This window comes from Sphaerodactylus townsendi, linkage group LG06, assembly GCF_021028975.2.
Source record: "Sphaerodactylus townsendi isolate TG3544 linkage group LG06, MPM_Stown_v2.3, whole genome shotgun sequence".
NCBI lineage: Eukaryota > Metazoa > Chordata > Lepidosauria > Squamata > Sphaerodactylidae > Sphaerodactylus > Sphaerodactylus townsendi.
Window position 1 is genome coordinate 133,445,057 of NC_059430.1, and position 15,874 is coordinate 133,460,930.

General features: G+C 50.1%; 1 protein-coding gene across 3 annotated transcripts in view; it reads left to right on the forward strand.

Moving 5' to 3' along the window:
* The first annotated feature begins 5,318 nt into the window (after positions 1–5,318).
* EXOC3L2 (exocyst complex component 3 like 2) overlaps positions 5,319–15,874 on the forward strand; it is a 69,208-nt gene continuing 58,652 nt past the window's right edge. For all 3 annotated transcript variants that reach the window (XM_048499286.1, XM_048499284.1, XM_048499285.1), the window contains exon 1: positions 5,319–5,417. The gene's annotated coding sequence lies outside the window, so the exon portion shown is untranslated. The remainder of the gene's footprint in view (positions 5,418–15,874) is intronic.

Below are 15,874 nucleotides of genomic sequence, written 5' to 3' on the forward strand. Positions count from 1 at the left end.
TACCGGACTGTTCTCTACCCCTGCCGTCCTTGAATGTCGTGGTTCTCCGCTTCCAAGTGGAGGCGAATCTACTGATGGTCCCTGGTCTCCTCCATGATGTGGTTGGCCTTCACACAGGTTGTTGTGCTAGGGCATCGTCTCTTACTGCCCTGGCCCCTGCCTGGTGGAACGCCCTTCCTCCAGCAGTTAGGGCCCGGCGGGACCTTTGAGAGTTCCGCAGGGCCTGCAAAACAGTGCTATTCCACTGGGTTTTTGAGGGGGCCGGCCGCTGAGCCCGCCCCTTATGTTGTCCTGCACACTGGCTATTTATTGGACCATCTGCCAAACCCCTCCCTTCCTAGGGTTTGATCACTGGGGTTGGGTGCCAGATGTCTTCTATTATTAATCAAATTATTTATTGAAGGCTACTACTGCTCCCGTAGTTTTATAGTTTTAAGGCTTTGCATTTTAACTGGGGTTATTCGATTTGTTTTATTGTATTGTTGTTTGTTGTGCACCGCCCTGAGCCCTTTGGGGGTAGGGCGGTTTACCAAATCGAATAAATAAATAAATCACCCCCTCCCTTCTGCATGGATTTAAAGGGAGAATCTGGGCTCCTGAGATTTTTAAAAAAACATTGAAAGTATTGTCGAAGGCTTTCACAGATGGATTCAGCTGGTTGTTGTGGGTTTTCTGGGCTGTGTGACCATGGTCTGGTAGATCTTGTCCCTAATTTTTCACCTGCATCTGTGGCTGGCATCTTCAGAGGTGTATCACAGAGAGAAGTCTGTTACAAGAGAAGTCTGGACACAGTGTATAACAGACTTCTCTCTGTGATACACCTCTGAAGATGCCAGCTACAGATGCAGGTGAAACATTAGGAACAAGATGTACCAGACCATGGTCATGCAGCCCGGAAAACCCACAACAACCAACACTGAAAGTGATCTGTTTGGGTGGTGGGTGGGGGAATCTACCCTGAAACAGCATCATTTTCAATGTTGCTTAAACTAGGGAGCCCAGATTAAGGTGGATTTGAAAGGAGAATCTGGGCTCTCTAGTCTAAACAAAATTAAAAGTGATGCTGATTCAGGGTGGACCCCCCCCCCAAAAAACAGCATCACTTTCAATGTTGTTTAGACTAGGGAGCCCTGGGTATGTTCAAATATGTGAGTTGGGGCATGCTCTATAATGCGTCGGCAACCCGCAGCTCACGAGCCGCAAGTGGCTCCTTCCTCCTTGTAGTGCAGCTCCCGGTGTAGCTGCCCCTTCCTGGGGCCTTGCGAGCTCCCTTTGGCTAGCGAGGCTTATCTCAGCGCTGATCAGGTCTCCCTATTCGGCTCTTCCCCTCCCCTCCCCTCCCCTCCCCTCCCCTCCCCTGTGCCAGAAGAACGCTTGTCCAGGGGCAGCCAGAAGGCCCCGCCCCAGACTTAGCAGCCCAGCCGCACCACACTGTAAGGAAATGCCAGCTGAAGCAAGCTCCCCAGCCCCGGCTGCAGCGAGAGCAGACCAGCTGGGCCGGGGGTGGGGCGAGTGGCCAATTGTGTTGCAGCAGGTTGGCTCCCCAGCCCCGACCATGGTGCAAGCAGACCAGCTGGACCAGGGGCAGGGTAAGTGGGCAATCGTGCCACAGCGGGTCGGCTCCCCGGCCCCAGCAGGAGCAGACCAGCTGGACGGACCTACCTACCTACCTACCTACCTACCTACCTACCTACCTACCTACCTTCCTTCCTTCCTTCCTTCCTTCCTTCCTTCCTTCCTTCCTTCCTTCCTTCCTTCCTTCCTTCCTTCCTTCCTTCCTTCCTTCCTTCCTTCCTTCCTTCCTTCCTTCCTTCCTTCCTTCCTTCCTTCCTTCCTTCCTTTTTAAATTGTGTGTTGAACATACAAAGCTGTGAAGGTGCAGCCAATCAGATTGCAGGACAATTAGTATGACTGTGAGGTTTCATTTCTATATGCCTTCACAGCTACACATGGGGGGCGGGGAGAGAGAGAGAGAGAGAGAGAGAGAGAAGCGTTTTGGGCAAAGATGTGAAAACAACCCAAATTGTTTTCATGGGCTCAAATTGCTTCCAGAATGCATAAATGGGACACATGTGAATGGAAAAAAGGAAAATGGGTTCATATGGAATCATAGAGTTGGAAGAGACCCCAAGGGCCATCAGGCCCAACCCCCTGCAATGCAGGAACACACAATTAAAGCACTCCTGACAGACAGGTGGCCCTCCAGCCTCTCCAAAGAAGGAAACTCCTCCACACTCTGAAGGAGTGAATTCCCCTGTTGAACAGCCCTGAGGGTCAGGAGGTTTTTCCTGCTGTTTAGGTGGAATCTCTTTTCCTTCACCTTGAACCCATCCCTCCTGGCATGCATGTAGGTAAGGGGGGGGGGGTTTCCTCGGGTTTGAACCCCCGCATTCATGTCCGAAGCTCCGCCCACCCGTTTGTGGGTTTTTAAAACATTTTAGTGTTTTTCGGTTATTGGCCTGCAGGGGGCGCATTGTTTGAGCCAGCAGCACCAAACTTTCGGGGATTGTTTGGGGGACTCTCCTAATGATACCACCCAGGTTTGGTGAGGTTTGGTTCAGGAGGTCCAAAGTTATGGACTCCCCAAAGGGGTGCCCCATCCTCCACATTGTTTCCAATGGGAGCTACTAGAAGATGGGGCTACAGACTCTTTGAGGGTCCATAATCTTTGGACCCCTGAACCTTCAAACTTCTCACTAAATCCTGGTGGTATCATTAGGAGAGACTCCTAAAGATACCCAGGAAAGTTTCCCAGGTGTGCTTCTAGCTTAACCATTGCACCCCCCTGACAGTAGTGGGTGGCACCCCTGTTCCTTAGAGATTTCCTCCTTCTTTAAATCCACCCCCTTCGGCATGGGATTTTAAAGGGAGAATCTGAGGTCCCCAGTTTTAGAAGAAGAAGAAGAGTTTGGATTTATATCCTCCCTTTCTCTCCTGTAGGAGACTCAAAGGGGCTTATGATGTCCTTGCCCTTGCTCCCTCACAACAAACACCCTGTGAGGTGGGTGGGGCTGAGAGAGCTCTAAAAAGCTGTGACTAGCCCGAGGTCACCCAGCTGGCGTGTGTGGGAGTGCACAGGCTAATCTGAATTCCCCAGATAAGTCTTCACAGCTCAAGTGGCAGAGCAGGGAAACTTGGTTCCTCCAGATTAGAATGCACCTGCTCTTAACCACTACGCCACATTGAAAGTGATGCTGTTTCAGGGTGGGGGATAATCCACCCCAAAACAGCATCACTTTCAATGTTGTTTAACTAGGGCCCCCAGATTCTCCCTTTAAGGTGGATTTAAAAAGAGAAATTGGGCTCTCTAGTTTAAACACCATTGAAAGTGATGCTGTTTGGGGGTGGATTCCAGCATCACAGCAGCTGTCCCGAGGGGGTGTGTGTGTGCAAAACTCAGATTTTGTACCAGGCTCCATTTTCCCTCTATGCCTCTGCCCAGAGGGGAGGGGCAGGGCAGGGCAGAGCAGTCTGCCATCCCCAACCTCGGAGAGCTGCTTTTATAAACTCTAGGCCAGGGGCGGGGCTTGGGTAGGCGTGGCCATGCCCGAGGGGCGGGTGGGGTGTGGCCCCCCCCCGAACCTCCCCCCTAAAAAATCTATACCTACGTCCCTGCCTCCTGGTCCTGGTCTCTGGAGCAGCAGAAAACAAGCTTGCTCCCTCACCAACATGACATCCCTTCAAATATCTAAACATGGCTATCATGTCACCTCTTAACCTTCTTTTCACTACGCTCCCAAAGTCTCTCCTCTTCGGGCACGGATTCCAGACGTACGAGAGACATGGGGAGCTGGGTATGTTTTCTTTGGTGAAAAACTGCAACTCAGTATTAATGTGCTGTGTGGAATCCACCGAGACACATCTTCCCTTTTGTGCGGAATCCACCAGAGACACCTCCAAGCCTTTTTCACTGAAGGTGCTGAGTGGCCTGGAGACCAAGAAGAATCCCCTTCCTCTAAACAAGGCACGCCTTACACTACCAAGGTACTTTATGGTTCCAGCATTCACTTCCATTTGCCATCAGTGTCATCAAGTGTGCAAAACAAACTTCCTTAATAAGGAATCAAGAAGAGAAATTATGCAATTAGCCATTTGTTTCTTCAATCTGGGGCCAAATTTGGGGCCCCCAAAGAAAATGTCTCCAAGGTTTTCCTGCTACGAGGTGCTCTCTTTTGGGGGCAACTGTTTGTGTTCAATTTTTTCAAGAACAAGAATGACCAGGGGGTGGCAGGAGGAGGCCACGAATTGCAGAGAGGCGGGCGGGCCTGGGCAGGCGGAAGAGCAGGCAGCAGGCAGGGCTTTACCCAGCAGCGGCAGGGAGAGGCAGGCAGGCAGGCAGGCAGGCAGGCGAGCCTCTTCCCGTTTCATAGGGATGACAACCCAGGGAGAGAGGCTCTTGCAAGGCACCCTGCTCAGAGGCACGGCAGCAGTGGGCCTGAGCTGGGCACAGCCTGAGACCGGGGGGTGGGGGTGGGGGGTCAGGTCTGTCCTTCATGCCCACAAGAACCATGGCAGAAACTGTAGCCTTACCCCTCCTCACCCCCCTCAACGGGAGGGTCCCTCTGGTGGAAACTTTGAGGGAGGGGAAAGGGTTTGTCAGGAGGGCTCTGGCAGCAGCCACAATCCACCCCTCCTCAGTGGTCTGCGCCTCTGCGGGGATGGAGTCCCAGAGTTGTGTGCGTGTGTGTGGAGCTTGAGCCAATGCAGACACCCGAGCAGTGGACAGGCCACCCCCCTCTTTCCCCGACGGGGCTCGAGGGGGAGCTGATGGCTGTGAGGCAGGCAGGCAGGCAGGCAGGGCTGCCCCAGCAGAGGCCAGAGAAGCAGTCCGGCCGACCGCGCGGTTCTAAGACTCCCAATTGCAACAGCTGCGACCACTTTTAAAGCTCCACCAACGACCCCCCTCTCGGGCCCGACTCTTCTTCCCTTTCGGCCTCTCTCTCTTTTTTCCAACGCAAAAGGCTCGGCAGGACAGAAGAGAGTTGCCGGCATCATTCAGCCGGCCTTGCGTAGCAGGTCCCCGCGTGGCGCCGAGTTGCCAAGCTCCAGGAATCTCCGGGAGTCAAAACGGATGCCCCCCCCCACGACCCCGTTTCCCTGAAGACGGGAGGGGTCAGCTGGGCGGTCCTGGAGTTGGCAGCCCGCACTGCAGCCTCTGGCTCAGGAGAAGTGCTCCGGCCAGGGTGCCCCGTGGGCAGGCGGGCGGGCAGGCAGGAGGGGAGGGGACCCCGCCTCCCGCTGGGGGGGGGGCGAGCCCAAGCTGCTGGGCGGGGCTTCAGCCGCAGAAGTCAGGCCCCGCTCACCCCCCCCCTCCCCCGGCGCTGCAAGGTCGGCAGAAGGAGCGCGGTGTCGGGGGCGGCGGAGCGTGGACTGAGACCCCCGCACCCGCACCCCGCGGGCCTCGAGCAGCCGGCCAGGTAGGGACGCCCCCGCCCCCCGCCGCCCTTCTTGCTCCGCTCCTGCACGCCTGACTCGGCCGCCGGACGGGCTTCTCTGCAGCCGAAAGTTCCTGGGGGCCGGCGGGGCTCGGGGCTTCTGAGGAGCGGCAGAGGCGGCGGGTGATGCCCGAGCCCTTGGCCGGCTGGCCAAGCCTGCGCAGTGAGGCAGGGGGTCTCTTCGGCGGCACGTGGGAACCGGTCTGCAAGGAGGCTTCTGCCGTCCGGCCGCTGCCACGCCTCTGAGCCAGCCAGCCAGCCCCGCTGCCCCAGCGCACCGCTTCGCTCGCCCGCGGCGCAGGCCGACTGCGCGGGGGGGGGGGGCATTCCTGGTCCCAGTGCCAGCGCAGCCCCCGGCCCACAGGCGGGCACGAGAGCCTCGGAGGGAAGGGCTGGGGGGCGAGCCGTGGCGTGCTGGTGGGTGCTGGCTCGGCCAGGGTTGCCGGGTGAGGGGGGGTGCCTGATGCCTCACCCCGCACAACTGGCCAAGCGCACAGTGGTGACAGCGGAGGGAGACCAGCTGCCCCCCAGGAACACCCCTACCCAGAGGTCCCCGCGGCAGCAGGGGGGGAACTGGTGGGTGGGTGGGTGCGCGGTGGAAGAGGTGGCATCTCCGGAAGGGAGCCTGGCACCCTGCTGGCGGCTGAGACGCTGCTGGAGCCCTTCTGCTGACCCGTCTCTGCTTTGCGGCCCAACCCCCCCCCCCCCTTGTGCTCTGTGGCATCCGCTGTAGCATTGCAAGGGATCTCAGAAGGGGCCTGTGGGGTTGTCCGCTCCCCCGCCCCCCCCCCCCCCCGGATCTTGCAACCTGCATTCGGACATCCTCTCCTGTCTGGACTTGTCCCCTCTGCAAAGCAGCTCTGCTGCCCCCTGCTTCCCTGGCCTGCCCCTCTTCTAACAAGTTTGGTTGTCACACATTTTCCTCCTGCTTTTTTCCTGCTGTTGCCCTTCCTTTCTTCAGGTCCCTCTTCCAAGATGCATGTCTGCGCAGAGCCCTCCCCTCCATTTGCCCACCTCCCCCCCATCCCCCGCCACCCAGTGGGCGCATGTTGGCTGCAAGTGGGGAGTGCTGCTCTGCAGCTGTCCAAGGCAGAGGAAGGCCCTGGCAGAGATCAGCTCCCCCCCCCCCCAACAGAAAGTCAGTTGAGGAGCCTTTTTTCTTTTTGGCACTCCAGGACGCAGCCACAGATGCAATATCCGGCAATGAGAGCTCTCTTGATCATGTGCAGAGTGCTCCCCTCAATAGCCAGAACCAACTCTTACAACAGAAGTTAGGTATAAAGTTTCCAAATTAGGGGGTGTGAGTGTGACCTGTCGGCGTGCCAGGCATCCCAGATCTGCAGGTGCCAGCCATAGATGCAGGTGAAACATTAAAAGCAAAAACTACCACAACAACCATCCCAGCAGCCCAGAAAACCTACAACAGCCATCCCAGACCTCTGTTTTGAAACTCATTTATCACTCAAAGAGAGTAAGGTCTGTGTGACTCATGCAATGAGGGTCCCTTCCTGCACTGCTTTAATTGCAAGGCATGTCCACACACACACACACACACACACACACACACACACACACACACACACACACACACACACACACACACACACACACACACACACACACACACACACACACACACACACACACACACACACACACACACACACACACACACACACCCCCCGGAGAAAGGGCTGCTTCCTCTATCCCCATCCTGGTGTGTAATTTCCTCCCGGCGCTCTCAGGCAATCTACAATTGTGTTAGAAAGAGGAAGGTGGGGGCTGCTCCCAGGGGGCAGCACCCTCAAGGTCAGACTTGGTTTGTCTGAAGCAGAAAGAGCCATTGGGACCCCTGCTTAGAGGCCAAGCCAGTGGGGCTTATCAGAAAGCACCTTTGTGGTTCTTGTGTTAAGGAGCTGTTCTTAAATTGGATTCTAGCCTGTGTCAGTAATCCACTACTATCACAAACTCAGAAGAGCAGAAAAGCATTCCTTAAAATGGAATGGATGCAAATTGCTTAATTTTGGGTTGATTTGGCAGAAACCCCGTTCATGCCCATAGTTTGCTTTTAAGATTACTTCCCAAACTGTAAAATATGAAGAGTAACAAGAGCCTCAGCTAAGTTCATTTCAATTCTGGGGATGATAATACTCATCTACTCTACCAGGCTGTTGTACATTTCGATTATTATGCCTGGTAGGTGCTGGAAATCTGATAGTTAGATATCTAACTCATGAAAGTTTATACCCTGCAAATATTGTTGGTCTCTAAGGTACTACTAAACTCAATTCTAGCTGATCTACTGCAGACCAACATGGCTATGCTCTGAAACTTGGATGGTCTACAGCAGGGGTAGGGAACCTGCATCTCGAGAGCCACATGCGGCTCTTCTGCCCCTGCACTGTGGCTCCACGAGCCGAGCCGCCAGCCCCATCCTTGCCCGCCCTGCGGGCAGCAGGGCGGGCGCACCAACTGCCCACGGTTGGCTGGGCTGCGCTGCTGGCTTCCCCTCTTGCCCGCCCTGTTGGAGCGGGGCAGGCGTTTTCCTGGCAGCTGGCAAGGCCGAGCCGCCGGCTTTATCCTTGCCTGCCCTGCAGGCAGCAGGGCAGGCGCTTCTCAGAATGAGCAGAGTAAAAGGTTAAAAAAAACCCTATGTATATAGTGTTATCTTTATTTTAAATGTTAAAAATTATTTGCGGCTCCAAGTGTTTTCTTTTCCCGTGGAAAACGGGTCCAAATGGCTCTTTGAGTGTTAAAGGTTCCCTACCCCTGGTCTACAGAAAAACATTCCAAACAAAAGTTCTTTATAACTTTTTTTAAATTAAGATAAATTTAAACATCACAAAAAATGTGCAAACTTTTGAGTTGCCCACAACTTTTCATCTGGCTGAACGGCAAACAGGAAGGGAAATTTTAAAAAGATGTTTCAGGCCACATACAAGTTATTTTTATTTATTTTACTAGCAGGGCACCCGTGTACACATACTTCATCACAGGCTCTCTATGAATTTCGGGGTGACATTCAACATACTACTTTACAGCCTGTGAACTTTGGGGTGACATGCAGCATGTTTCCTCACAGCCTTTCTGTGGACTGATGGGTTTGTTTTCACATATTTTGCAGCATCTTTCTGTAGTTGTCTTTTTATAATGCAGTGTGTAAAGCATTTTCTGGGTTTAATTCCTCTTCTCCCTGTAGCGGTTTCAGCAGAAGGGATAGGTTCACATGCGTTGTGGAGGGCGTTTGTGAACTTTGGGGTGACATGCAGCATATTTCCTCACAGCCTGTCTGTGGACTGATGGGTTTGTTTTTGCATATGTTGCAGCAGCTTCCTGTAGTTGTCTTTTTCTAATGCAATGTGTTATTGCTCTCTTTCACCTGGCGGGCTCCAAAAGACGTCATTTGGAAGCAGCCGTTGTCTTTTCGGGATGCAGAAAGGAAGTGTTCTGCCATTGGATGTTGATGAGTGAGAAGGCTGTGAAGAGGTTCAGGGTAGGGTTGAAGGGCAGGGAGCTGGCCTGTACCGCCACTGCAGCACATTCCTGGGAACTCATCCTGCCACTTCAGAGCACGACACCAAGCACAGAGTGATCAGAGGCCGAGAGCAATAAACTTGTCTCCACAGTAAGCAATCTGATGTCCATATGCAAAAGCCGACAAATGTTTAGTAGTCCAAGGTGATAGTGTGGTTTGTAATGTATGTTGATAGTATTTGTCTGTAGCGGTGTTGTTAACGTGAGGGTAGGGAGGAGTACTTTTTCACAGCCTGTCTGTTAACATTGGGGTGACATTCAGCATACTTTTTTGCAGCCTGTTTGTGAATTTTGGGGTGAAATGCAGCATATTTCCTCACTGCCTGTCTGTGGACTGATGGGTTTGTTTTCAAATAGGTTCACCTGCATTGTGGAGGGCAGTGGTAGAGTGCAGTTAGTGAAGGACATGAAGCTGGTGGTGTGTAACTGTCACCCTTAGAATGTTCGTGCAGCATGTCTGTGGACTGAGCGGTTGGCTTGCCCTTAGAATGTTCGTGCAGATGGCCAGAGATGAGCAGTGAAAACAGTAAATAGGTAATAAATCGAGTGAAAGTGAATATTTTGGGAAATCCTTTCTTAGTGAGCACCTGGAGTACGTAAGGAACAGGTGTGCCAAATTTCATGTGTGTTGCTTCAGTGGTTTTTGAGTTCTGTTGATGAGTCAGTGAGTGGTATTTCGCGTTTATATATATGGATTTATATCTCGCCCTCCTGGCCAGGCTCAGGGCGTTATACATACAGTCATCTCTAAAAGAATTATACCGATACATAAAAACTCAGTATGTATACATATCATTATAAACTTAAGATGGCAAAAAATTTTGGAGCCCATGAAGGACCACCCAGCCCAGCTCAAAACATGGGCCCTTATTAAGCAGTCAAAGTATGGGTAAAATCAGATGGGGGTAACGCAGAGTGGCAGTTGCGTTGATGGTCGTGTAGGGAGGCCGGCAGATGACTCTGGGACATGGTCTCAACCAAAGGCCCGGTTGAACATCTCTGTCTTACAGGCCCAGGGGCACTCATGGCAGCTGACAGAGTTCCACCAGACTGGCAAGGCAGAAAGGCCAATCACATGTCCTTGGGCCCAGGGACTGCCAGGAGATTTTTATTGGAGGACCCGAGCATCTTTTGCGAGCAATTTGGGGTGATGCAATGCCACAGATACGACGGTCCCAGACCGCTCGGGGCCTTAAAGGTTAAAACCAAAACCTTGAACCTGATGCAGAATTCCACTGGCAACCGGTTCAGCTGGTGGTGTGTCGGTCCCACGCTCTCTCTCTGTTACCACAGAGTAACGTGTTTACTAATAGTTAGCTAATAAGCTTGAGCCGACAAGGGCTAATTAAATAAATAATTTTTATTCCAAACCCTCAGAGGGTCTGTTATAGAATCAGAGGAGTCGCCCTGAGTATACAAAAGTCACAGTTCTTATAGGATAAAGACAGCTGATGCATCATAAATGTTGCAAAGCCAAACCCTGTCAATTCATGACGTTTCAATATTCCCATCATGGCGATACATTGTTAAATAGCATTCTTAAGAATATAGTTTCCTCAGCATGGCTTGACTCTCTTTCTTTGCTTTTAATTCCGCTTTGTCAGTTATTTTCTACACACACACTTTCCTCAGCTCATTGCTAAGTAAAAGTATCTTTCTCTTTTGGGAATGTGTGGGAAGAGTAACAATAGGCTGTTTTGGAAAGCAGTACCCTTTGCTATTTCTGAGCCATATAATTCTTAACATCTAAAATGTCTTCAAGAAAAACTTGCTTAAGTTACATATAAGTATACTTCAGCGTTGAAATAATCATTTAAAATGCTTTATTTCTATTTTCTATGTCTGTGCTTTAGTTGAAGATATTATTTTCATGAGCCTTTTACTTGCACACAAGCATTAAAAGTATCTTTTTCTGGAATGCAGGAACATTGAATGCTTTTTTTTCTTAACAAAGACATCTCTTTTCATGATTCTGTGAAATGACCTTTAAGTTGTATTTTTCTGCCAGAATCTTTTTCTCTCCATTATTTTCCTAAATAATGGGGAGAAGGAAGAAATAACCTTCTGGTAAATCTAAAATCATTTCCTTTTTCTCTTTCTCTCTCTTTCTCTCACTTTCTACCACTTTCTATTTCCTTCTTACTTTCACTCTTTTCCTTCTGTGCCTACATCGCCAGCACCTCAGTGAGGGAGACCAGCCATTGCATTCTGTGGCTGTTATCTGTGGTATATCAAATCACACGTCTTTATGGGGTGATTAGTCAGTTTTGTTGAGAAACTTTTCAAAACTCACATGCTGTTTTCCCCACTCCAAACTGGTCCAGAAAAAAGGCTATAAGTGCAGAGAGAATTTTGTTTCAAACTGGTACACGAGCAACCTCTCAGCCTGCTTGTCTGGCAAATAACTAAGCTGCTCTCAGGAAGAGGGGGCGGGGGGGGGGGGTTGGCTCTGTGTTTAGTTCATATCATGCAAGGCACTTCCTTGTTCTGTCAAACACCACAGGGTGTGATTTCCGGTGTGAACTTTGAGATGTGCCTGCAGGATGGAGACTGAGAAGCAGGATAGTTTTTAAATTTCCCTGCAACTCCAACCATGTTTTCAGTGCTTTGGGAAGCCGGGGAGTCTGCCCTGCCTTATCAGTACCTGGCTGGTTCCTCCCGGTAGAATATATCCGGCTTCATCTAGAAGGCAGTTGCAAACCATGGTAGGTTCTTTTCAAATGTCAGGTCTGTTGTATTTTGTTGGCATGACCTGCATGGGTGAGTGGATCGAAGGGGTCCTTTGCAGCTTGGCCTTCTGCGGCAGCAATTTATTTCTAAGAGTTTCTCTCTCCCCACCCCCACGCTCCCCACCTGGAAAATGGGCAGGTTAAAGAGAAGTCAAGTCAGCAAGTAAAGTACTCTCTGTCAGTCCTTAAAGGAAGGGATAGATGAGCTCAGCTGGGGAAGGTGGAGAAGGCAGCATGAAGGTACGGTTTCTCCAGCACAGCCCCTCTATGAATAGGTTATATAAAGACTTTGCCCTCCTCATCTCTTGTCTCCTGCAAAGATGAGCAGGGGATGGGGTTATGCATCCTCTACTTGGGAGGCCATTTCTCCTTGCTCCAAATGTTTGGGGACTTGGTTTTAACCAGTCAGGGGTAGAGAAAAGCACAGATGCCCCGGCAAGCAGCTTTAAAAGTTCATGAAAACTCAACCTCAGCCTCATTTCAAGCACAATTTGACTTAGTTGCTTTTATGCCCTGGGAACGGAGAGAGACGCTTGCCTGCCCAAGGGGGGCATTTGGCCCCAGGCTGCAGGGTGTCACCTTCTTCCTGACTGCTTTGCATGTCCCCAGGCTAAGCAGTTCTGCTGAACCCCGCCCCCCCCAAGAAATTCCCAGCTGTGGGGCACTGAAACCCCAAGAAATGCAGGAAATGTTTCTCATTGGACACTGCTGTCATTTTGTAACATGGGCAGGCTGTGACAGTATTTATCTTTTGACTGTTTATAGTCTAGTTTAGTTGGCCAATTGGCCATGCTGGCAGGGGGTGATGGGATTTGTAGTCCATGAACATCTGGAGTGCCATAGGTTCACCACCATGGCCCTAGACACACCCTCCCCATTTTCTTTATTTAAGCCTCAGTTGTAGCTTTAGATAGAATGGGCTTAATTGTTTTTGTACAGTATTCTGTGGGAAAGAACCTTAGTTAGACCCTGTCCCTTTAAGAAGCTACCTATAGGCAAAAGCACTACAGCATTTCTTGTTAGTCAGTCCCTTTTTTCAGTTTGTTCAGCAATATCCCAGACAGCAATATCCCAGAAGTTTAAGATATTACATATAAGGTGTTAGAGATCCATAGAACTTAGAGTAAGCAAGTTTCAACAGGATTTCAGGAAAACAGAGTCCAGTTAGAGGACGCTGTGCAGAACTCAGAAGCAGCAAGAAGCAGAGCAGACTTTCTTGGAAGCAAGCAAGGAAGAGTTGGTGTCTGCAAGCTCTTCAATAATCTCCAATCGTTTCCAGCATCTCCAGTATCCTTTATTAGTTAGACTTCATGGGAGGAGTCCTAAGCTTTCAATACTATTAAACCATTTTTTAACTATTACTCATTAGTCTACAGTCTCACATTCTGTTCTGGCCAAGTGCAAGGCACCTGAGATTGCTTGGGGAACAGAACAGAAGTTTTCAAGGTGCCAACCAAGCAGCGCTTCATGTGAGTCCTACATCCTGACATCCCTTGTCACTGAAAAGGACCATAGACTGCACTTCTTGTGCATGTGGGAAGACCATTGGTGCAGCCAAATATTCTGGACTGACTGGCCTTCATAAGGGGCAAGGCAGTCAATGGAGAGAGCCCTAAACCTACTTCCATCTTCCTGGGGAGATGCAGCCGGCTGCTGTGCCTTGATCAGAGACTCATCCTGATCGCATTCAGCAGGTATTGAAGGACCATTTAGCAGGGTGCAGAATGGAAGAAAGTGTGCAGTCAGTAAAGAGTTGATGAAGAAGCAATCTACATACTATAGGAGTGGCTTTAGTGGAACTGTCTGCAGTTATTTCAGGGGCAAAGACGGGAGGCAAAATTAATGAGATCCAAAATGATGTCATTATGAAATTAATTTTTTTACTAGGATCCAAGGAATAGTGCCAACCTGGTGTTCCTTGCCAGCCCAAGGGAGCTGTTTCTCTACCTTGTCACCTGGACACGAATGCAAGTGTTGAAATCGGGGGGGGGGGATGCTTCAGAGTGGGGGATAATCCACCCCAAAACAGCATCACTTTCAATGTGATTTAAACTGGGGACCCCAGATGTACAACTGGCTCTGGACTGCTTTTCCCCAGAACTGAAAGTAAGCTTACTCTGCACTGTATTGTCGAAGGCTTTCACGGCCGGAATCACTTGGGTGCTGTGTGGTTTCCAGGCTGTCTGGCCGTGTTCTAGCAGCATTCTCTCCTGACGTTTCGCCTGCATCTGTGGCTGGCATCTTCAGAGGATCTGATGTTGGGAAAGCAAGTGGAGTATATATATCTGTTGGAGTGTCCAGGGTGGGTGAAGAAACATTTGTGAGTAACAAAGAAGGCAACCAGATCAATAGTTGAGGGCATCTGAATAGAAGTATGAGTAACAATGAAGTCTATAGCATGGGAATAACAATGAAGTCTATAGCATGGGAATTACTCTGCACTGCCTGTTCCCATTAAACAGTGGTAACCTGATACTCCTGTGTGCTCAGTTAACTGGCTACCATCCCCTCTGGGAGAAGGACCTTCCAGCAGGGCCCGGCCTCTAATTGCTTCTTGCACCAGGCTACGGTCTCAGGCAAGAGGTAGGGCAGCTACTGATGTGAGGGTGGATTTGATGGTTCCTGGGTCCCCCTGTGGCCCCCTCCCCTAAGCTGGGGCTGGGCCTTCTCAGCTCCCCACTGGCAGTTCAGCTGATTTCATCTCCATTTGCTTTTGGGTCTCCTACAGTCACTCCCACAGGAGGATGTATGGTTCCTCTCTTAAGGAGAAAATGAATCTCTGGGGAGGGAAGGGAGAGGGTACGTTAGGCGTCAGTTATTTGGGAGGGAGAAATCCTTGCGGATATTTTCAAGAGCAGGACTGATGACGTGTGGGGCACGTTCTTTATTTTGAACATTTGTTTTTATTATTTATTTATTTATTCATTAAATGTCTAGATCACCCTCCCCCTAGGGCTGTGGTGGCGAACCTATGGCACTCCAGATGTTAATGGACTACAAAAGGTGCCATAGATTCGCCACCATGGCCCTAGGGGCTCAGGGCAGTGAACAACAGTAATAAAAACAGCTTAAAAACACAACATAAAACAACTGATTATCAATAATAAAACCAGGAACCATATAGTGTCAGATGGCGTTTCATCCCTCCCCACCTTTATGCGCAGAGATTCCAAAAGAGTTAAGGTTATAGAACTTCATTATTCGAGTTGGGGGTACATTTTGGGATTCCTTGAGATTTTCCTGCTTAGACATGTTGACTGATTTTTCCATGCCAGAGTTCAAATATTATTCACAATCTGTTTTACTGATCTGAGAGTTCAGAATTCCATGCCAACAAAGAAAGCATAAAAGCAATAACTCTTATGGACTAGCAACTTCCCTGATGCCCCAACACCTTCCAAGTCCTATTTCCCCCCAAAAGAATATACACCAATAATCTTGATAGGACTGTGAATGTGACAATTTTTTTGATGTTGGCTCAGCAGACCCGCTCCAGTTAACTACCCTTTTGTATTGTCGAAGGCTTTCGTGGCCAGAATCACTGGGGTGTTGTGTGGTTTCCGGGCTGTATGGCCGTGTTCCCCTGAAGATGAGTTGAAGATCCTCTGAAGATGCCAGCCACAGATGCAGGCGAAACGTCAGGAGAGAATGCTGCTAGAACACGGCCATACAACCCGGAAACCACACAGCACCCCAACTACCCTTTTATTGACTACCTTGCTTTTTAAAAACCTTAATCTATTTTTGTCTTTTAATCTATTTATTTATATTTTTATTAACTTACTTGTTTATGCCAATAAAAGTATTGAATTGAATTGAACCCTGTGTTTTTAAATGGTTTTAAAATGTCATTTTATTATATTTGTTTTTAATTGTTAACTGCCCTGGTGGCCCTTCTAAAGGCAGAATGAAGATGGCCACATCAGATCTCTCCCCTGTCCCTGGCAGCTATTTTGTCTCACGTGGCTCAGAGTTTTCTCCTTCTCTCTTTTGCTTCTCCTCTGCCTGCCATTCAGCTGCTGTTCTCCTCTCCATCCAACCCCCCCCCCCCCAAAAAAAAACACACCACAGCTTTTGTTGTCTGGATCTGTTCACATTCCCCTAACTCAACCATCTGCCACAGATGTGTGACCTTACAGCTAAGCAGCTGGGGGAAGAGACCAAAATGCCTTTCTC